The sequence below is a fragment of the Sturnira hondurensis genome, unplaced genomic scaffold (genome assembly GCF_014824575.4).
Source record: "Sturnira hondurensis isolate 20B ecotype Veracruz unplaced genomic scaffold, ASM1482457v3 Scaffold0001872, whole genome shotgun sequence".
Taxonomy (NCBI): Eukaryota; Metazoa; Chordata; class Mammalia; order Chiroptera; family Phyllostomidae; genus Sturnira; species Sturnira hondurensis.
Genome location: NW_028074503.1, coordinates 18880093 through 18888141, shown reverse-complemented (window position 1 = coordinate 18888141; position 8049 = coordinate 18880093). Strand labels below are relative to the sequence as shown.

The 8049-nt window shown below is 40.1% G+C and overlaps 1 non-coding gene and 1 pseudogene across 1 annotated transcript; both read right to left on the bottom strand.

Annotated features, from left to right (window-relative positions):
* Positions 1 to 270: 270 nt before the first annotated feature.
* On the bottom strand, positions 271 to 1000 carry LOC118980384 (putative monooxygenase p33MONOX; annotated as a pseudogene).
* Positions 1001 to 6625: 5625 nt separating this feature from the next.
* On the bottom strand, positions 6626 to 6737 carry LOC118980701 (U6 spliceosomal RNA). The gene has a single exon (XR_005065194.1). It is a non-coding gene; the product is annotated as a U6 spliceosomal RNA (small nuclear RNA).
* Positions 6738 to 8049: the final 1312 nt, after the last annotated feature.

Sequence of the window (8049 nt, the reverse complement as noted above, 5' to 3'; positions counted from 1 at the left end):
GGTGCAAGCACAGATGATGAGGCCTGCATACACCTCTGCTGAGACTATTTAGTCTAACTTTAAATTAAAGCAACACACAACCACTTCTTCCATGCAAGAACAGGCCTTGCTCTAATGTTTCTCAAAAACCAATTAGGTCTCCAGTTCTAGCCTCAGTTTAAGAGGTTTAAAAAAAAAAACCAAAACCCAAACTTTTCCTAATTTAGAGCCAGGGTAATAGGAGAGTGGGTACAAGACACCCTCTATCCAGAGTCATTGGAAAAGAAATCTCTAGAAGCCAGTGGGTGTGAGCAAATTCAAGTCACAGGGTGTGAGATTCTGGGTCCCTTGGTGGTGGTTTCTCCCCTTCGATCACTGGGATGTCCATCTTGTGCAGCTTGAAGGTAGTTGGGTCCTGAGCCATTAGGGTAGCCTGCATGTGGATAGTCTTGCTTGGAGAAGGCTCTGGGCTCCCCTGTAAACCTGGGTGGCAAAACCTCCCAAATCATACTTCTGGAGAGTTCTTGGTCCAAAGAGTCTCCATTTATCTGCCAAGTTTCTGTCTTTATCCCCAGTTCCAGAACCCATGGTGCTAAGATATGGGCCAGCGAAGGCTGTGAAACAGCCAGAAGAAAACCAGCCTCTAGGGGAAGAGGGGGTGCTGCTGGGGGCGGACTGGGCTGAGGCTGGCTGCTTCTCTCCACTCCGTACTTTTACTCTGTGGAGTGCTTCTGCCACCCGAAGGTACTTGGTCTCCTCGGTGGGAAGGCCCATGTGTGGTATGTAGCCAGCAACTCTCAACCCTGCGTGCTGTGCAAAATGCTCTCCTGGGTCTATTCTGTGAGCAGACAATTCATGATGATGTGGGTGGCTTTAGCCTTTGCCATGGGGGACCTTGTCCATAATGTCAATGGCCAATGACAGAGTCATGGCAGGGGAAGACACTGGCCTTTCCTTCTTCCATGTTGGTAAGGTGCTGATACTTGTACTATGGAATCACCAGCTTCTAGGAGATGCTGCCCATGTCTGATATAGGAGGACTCATGGGTGCAGGGTCCTCCAGGGCGTCATCATAGCTGAATGCCCAGCAGCATGTTCCCATGGGCAGTGACATCTTGCCTAGAGGCCCACCACCCATCCTGCTCCAGGGTAGTCTCACTCCTGGCTCTCTTGAAGCCATTGAAAGACTGGAATCCTATAGCTTTTTTCTATATAGATTTCAGAGCTGAGTCCCTGCCACCAGAACGCAATGATGTGATGATTACACTGACAGATATTAATGAGGAACACTGTCCAGCTGCTGCCAATACAGCTAAGTTGCTTGGGAAGAGCCCATCCACCACCTTGGTTTCACCACCTTGGAGTCGCCTGCAGCCAGGCCTCTGGCACTGAAGAGGCTCCAAGAACCCAAGTCCCTCTTGAGGCTGGGGCACAGTCAGGACCCAAGCCATGGTGTGAGCAGCACTGAGTCAGCCGCCACCCTAAAGTGCTCAGGCACCGACCAGAGAGCGAAAGTTCTAATCAATTAGCACCATTACAGAGATAAAGGCAGCCAACCTGTTGGGGCTTAATAGTGTTAGTTCTCACTGGTCATTTTGGTATTAGCCATCACAGTTCAGGTATGAAAATCACTTTTGCTCCCAATTTAAAGTTATAAAACAATGAATTAGAGAAAAATCATGTGTGTGTGCTTGTGTGTATACACACACATTTTTCTACCCTAGAGAAATGTTTCCCATAGAATTCCTCAAGTCTGAAAGAAGACATCACTCCACTCTCTCTGAACCCCTCCTCACCCATGTATGCACACCCACTGGCACCAACACACACACACACATGGGTGCTCACACATCCAAATCTACTTTTTTTTCTGTAATAATCTACCTTGTTAACTTCGGCTTTTCTTATTTCCTCTCTTGAGCTTTCTCTTGCTTGACTGTTTTCTGGTGTTTGGCTGGGTACTTAATTTGCTTTCATTCTTTCCTTTTTGCTAGTGAAAGAGTTTGTGTTATGAATTTTTCTCTGACCCCTGCTTCAAGTGTACCCGAGGGTGCTTTATGTAGTGTTTCGATTATCTTAATAAATTCTGCAGTTTCAGTCTCTATTCCCTTGTTTCACCCACGAGCTGCCTAATAGAAAGTTTTAAAAATATTTCCTGGTGGAAGGGAGTTTTAATTTTTTGCTTTGTTAATAATTCCTAGTTACAGTGCATGGGAATCAGAGAATATTGTTGGTAATATTTCTGCACTACAGAACATTTTGATGTGTTCCTTGTGAGCTAGTGTCTGAAAAACCCCACAAATGCTCCATAAGCCCCTGAGAAAGAGGTGCATTGTCTATTACCAGAGCCTGCCAGCTGGAATATGATGATAACATCTCTTACTGATTATGTGATTTAGGTTTTCTGGCTCCTTAATTATTTTTGGTTTGTTCATTTGGCCTGTTTTGTGTTTCTAGGTATGTTCTACATTTTATATTCATAATTTTCATATGATCATTTTGACTTGTGGCACTTAGCATTAAAAAGTATCTCTCGTGAGTTTTATTGCTTTTTTGGCTTGAATACTGATTTTTTGGGTAATAAGTTTCAATGTCTCCTTTCTTACTATTTCTGTGGATTCAGTGAACCTTTGCCTATTTTATTTCTTTGTGTTTCTAGTTATTTTGTTTTAATTATGTCCCTTGTGCACAGCATATGGCTATGTATTGCTTTGTAAACCAAAGTGAAAAGCACATTCTTTTAACAAGCCAATTCCCATTTTTGGACATGACTACTATGTCTCAATTCTGTTGGTCTCAATTCTGTCATAATACTTTTAAAATCATGTATGTTAGGTCATACTTGCTAGGATTATTTCTTTATACAATGTGTATTATTTGCCTTTCAATTAAAAATAATAACTGAGCCCTGGCTGATAGCTCAGTGGATTGAGCATGGGCCTGGGAAGCAAAGGGTCGCTGGTTCGATTCCCAGTCAGGGCACATGCCTGAGTTGCAGGCCAGGTCCGCAGTAGGGGACACATGAGAGGCAACCACACATCGATGTTTCTTTCCCACTCTTTCTCCTTCCCTTCTCCTTCTCTAAAACTAAATATTTTTTAAAAAATGATAACTGAGAAGAACTATATTTTCATTTTAGTGGTTACCTTTGATTTTATATCTTCTATAATGCCTTTTATCTCATGTGTTCTTTGGAAAACAGTTATGAGTCAAAATTTGTCTTAGAGTCTACATAATCCTGTAATCTTAATCTCTGGTGTATTACTTTCTAATAGTATTCTTTACCTTTTGCCTATATAAGAATCAATAAACCTATTCTTTCTACCCTCCCCTTCTCCATTCATATTTAATTGCTTTATTCTTGCTTTAGTAAAAAATACAACAGCTGTATATTTGCCTTCTAGTCACACTCATGTCACTGTTGTTTTTCCTTATTTATTTTTAATAAGTCTAATGTACTTTGATCTTTTGCCTGGTGGCCTGGGGTGATTTTTTTTTCTTTTTCTTGTTTTTTTTTTTTTGAAGTCTAATAATTTTACTAGGGTTTACCTTGGAGACGACCATTCTGAGTTGATTTCCCAGATATGCTGAATCATATTTTCCAATATGAGGACCACGCTAAATTTTTTTGACTAGATTCATGTAACTTTCTTCTGTTCGTTCTGTGGACCTTCAGTGGTTTGTAAGATTCATAGCTAGGAGGGCACATTCTCCTGTCCGTGTATCAACATCCGGATTCCTTGGTCAATCTGTGGCTTGTGTGTGTGGTTCGGGGAGGAGCGGGGATCTTTCCCCTGTGCTTTCCTCTTACCAGCTAATCGCCAAAGGCACTCCTCGCTCACGTATGCCTTTCTCCTCCCCTGAACTTCTCGCACACTATCACTTCCAGCAGTGCGTCCTTGTAAATTCCTTCCCTACCATCCACGCTCTGCCATACCGAGTCACATTGGTATCTGCCGACTAAGCCTGGCTCCACTCCACTCAGGTCACTAGCATCCTTCTAGTTTCTCCCCCGACTTTTTCTCAGACTGCTTACTTGGTCTCACAGGCTTGTGACCTGGTGGGAACATAAGAGATTATGCACTGCTATTGGTGATTTTTTTCTTCTATTTTCCTTATTACCTTTTGTGTTTACAGTTATTCTAAAAGTAAGCCATACTCTTATCGCCAAGTACACTGAGCGAGTTACATTCGCCTGTTTTTCCTCTATTATTAGGTAGAAAATATTGAGGGACATGAACTCAAGAACCACTAGTTTTGCAGCACCCTGTCCTCTCCTCTTTTCCGTGAAAAACCAGAATTCAAACACTCTCCATAGGGAGTAGCCAGAAGGAATTAGCCAAATGCTTTCCTGCCTGTGGTTAATTCTACTCATGAGGCTTTATAGGGTACTGGTCTAACTAGGTTCAAGGTAAATTTTTCTTAAAGTCACCCTTACAAAAAAATGTCTTTATTTATGCCTTTAAAATACTTATTCTGCTACAAGTGAGACTGTGGAGTCTTCAGGAAGCAGACTTTCTGCTTTCAGTATGCTCAAAGTCCTAGCATAAATAGCTCCAGACCTCCGAAATGTCCTTCTTATGAATAATAAGCACTTTGAGCAACAATAGCATAGTTTCATTATTGAAGCTAAAACCTAGAACAGCCTGAGAGATGATCTGGTATGACTAGAAATTAAAACTCCAGTGAATAAGACAACTTTAAAAAATTGTCAAAGATATTGGTCAAGTCATTGCCAGAAGCCAACAATCCTGGTTCTCGGTTCTGTGCTATATATTTTTTGGGGGTTGGGTTTTTTTTTGCCTCCAATATGTGTTCATTTATTGTAGACTTACAAAAGAAACTGCCTACATCTCTGCTACATCCTCCCCCAAAACAATCTTTTTTACAAACATTGAAACATTAAAACCAAATTAAAAAAGACAAGCTAATTTTAGGACAATTATTTTTCTTTGTAGCTCTCATAATTATTGAAGTTTAAATCTCTTACAAGTGACCAATGTCCAAGCGACTTATAGGAGGGTAAGGAAAATTCCACATTACACTTTAGAAAATGTAAGTACAGAAAGAGTCCATATGTTGGAATAGCCTTTCCTTTTCAAACTACGGAACATGTGAGTTCTTTATATATTTTGGAGATCAAACCCTTTTCCCAGCTACTATTGACAAATGTTTTCCCATATACTTGGTTCTCTTTTCATTTTAATGCTATTTGTCTTTAGCCATGCAGAAGCTTTTTAATTTTATGAGGTCCTATTTGTTTATTCTTTCCTTTATGTGCCTTGCTTTAGGGGACGTATCAGTGAAGATGTTACTGCATGGAATGTCTGAGATTTTCCTGCTGATGTTTTCCTCTAGGACTTTTATGGTGTCTCAACTTATATTTAAGTCTTTTATTCACCTTCAATTTATTTTTGTAAGGTATAAGCTGGTGATCAAGTTTCTTTTGCTTCTTCTCCCTTGTTCAAATATTTATTGAGCATAGAGACTTGGGTTCATTTCTGGGCTCTCTGTTCTGTTGCATTTGTCCATGTGTCTGTTTTTATGCCAATACCAGACTGTTTTGATTATAGTGGCCTTGTAATACAGTTTGATATTAGGTATTATGATTCCCTCCTGCTTTGTTCTTCTTTCTCAAAATTGTTGCAGCTACTCAGGGTTCTTTATGGTTCCATATAAATTTCTGAAATGTTTGTCCTATGTCTGTGAAATAAGTCGTTGGTACTTTAATAGGAATTACATTGAATCTATAAATCTCTGTGGGCACTATGGCCATTTTGATAATGTTAGTTCTTCCAATCTAGGAAGAATAAACATTCTTAGATGTTTATTGCTCTATTAAATGGGGTTTTTCTCCTGATTTCTGCTTCTGATATTTCTTTGGTGGTGTACAAAAATGCCTTGGATTTCTGAGTATGTTCTTTGTATCCCACTGTTTTTGCCAAATTCATCTATTAGGTTGAGCAGTTTTCTGGTAGAACCTTAGTGCACTGTTGGTGGGCATGCAGACTGGTGCAGCCGCTGTGGAAAACAGTATGGAATTTTCTCAGAAAACTAAAAATGAAACTGCCTTTTGACCCATTGATGCAACTGCTGGGGTTATACCCTAAGAGCTCTGAAACACCAATCCAAAAGAACCTATGCACCTCAATGTTCATAGCAGCACAATTTATAATAGCCGAGTGCTGGAAGTGCCCATCAGTAAATGAGTGGATCAAAAAACTGTGGTACATTTACACAATGGAATTCTACACAGCAGAGAGAAAGAAGGAGCTCCTACCCTTAACAACCGCATGGATGGAACTGGAGAGCTTTATGCTAAGTGAAATAAACCAGGTAGTGGGGGACAAATACCATATGATCTCACCTTTAACAGGAACATAATCAAACAAAAGAAAAAAGAAAACAAAACATGACCAGAGACACTAAAATTAAGAACAATCTAACAAAAGCCAGAGGGGAGGGGGGAGGACAGTGGGGAGAAGGGTTTTCAGAAACTACTATAAAGGGCACATGGACAAAACCAAGGGGAGGATGAAATCAAGGGAGAGAGGTAGATTTGGCTGGGGTGGTGGAGAGTGGTGGGGGGGAAATGCAGACAACTGTAATTGAACAACAATATAGTAATTTAAATAAAAATAAAAATAAAACTATCGAAGACTCCATGAATTTGCTTGTCATCCTTGCTTAGGGGACCATGTTAATCTTCTCTGTACCTTCCTACTTTAACACATATATGGGCAGCTGAAGCGACCAATGGTGCTGGTTCTTATGCTCTAATGCTTAGTTTGTATGAGAAAATGCTTCAACAGAATCAAGAACTACATAGTCACCAGTACCAGTACTACATAGTGCTTGAATCTAGACAGAAAACTGATTCTGTGTACTTCCTGTGTTACTTTTATAGCAAAAAGAGCTTCTAAATAGCACTGAGAACACAGATAACAGCAGTACTTGTGCCTTGCGTTGGTAACAAATCAGTCAAAAACAAATAAAATTGATCGCCACACCAAATAGTAAAGATATGATTTCCAGCAAGTTTTATGTAATATTGAAAATGATTATCAAACTATATTTCCACCTTTTGGACCAGTGGTTCTCCATGAATTCATGAACTAGATGACGAACCATAAAGTCTATATTTTTAGATCCTTTTAAACTAGAACATTCTTTGATTTTCTGATAGTATATATCAAATCATCAATGTTATTCAATAGAAATCCAAGAACACCTACCTCATTATAAATGTGCTAATAGACAATAAGTAATTTAGATTCTGCTGTATTCATAAAGAACTCTTTCCATGCACAAAAATGTTTTGAAGGTAGGGTAAGGACAGGTTTGCATGGACTTTCCAGCTCTCAAACATTTTAGCTTCTTCTTAATATTGTCCTCAAATCTGAGATGGAATGAAAAGGTGGGTTTTGCTAGAGACACACACTTGTCACCACCACCACCTGTGGGCCTTACATGTATGAGTGCATACTACCTTGTCTTGGACAGGAAAAGGTAAGCCTTTCTGTTTATAAGTTGGTTTTCACAGAACTAACCTTTTCTCACGTTGTCAGCATTTAATTTTTTACCAGCACTCTTACAAGTTTTCATGAGCAGTTGAATGCAGCTGTGGCACTAACCCTGAATGAAGTATGATTCTCTTCTCAGAGCCTTTGGTACTGAAACAATGGCAAGAATTAAACCTTCACCACTGGCCCTTTCCCACAGTGAAGTTTCTCATTGCAAAGTCACCAAGAGCTTGTGACCTCTGACCTCAAAGATGATCAATTACCCAGCGTGCAGGAGTAGGATGTAGGGAGGCAGCGGCATCATTTAGCTGTCAGGCAGTTAACATGCTGTCATAGGATAAAAAGCAATTTGCCCAATATTTCAACTGCCAGAGAGAATTCTTTATTAGCTCTTGGATAAGTTTGCCTTTCAACCGGATGATTTGAATGGCTTCTGTGGTAGGAGAGATGCTGCTCTCAGATAATGATTTTGCATTTCACCTCATCATTAACGCTTTGGACCTCAAGGGAAGTCACGGTGCCTTTTGTGAAGGTCGAAGCATTTTAT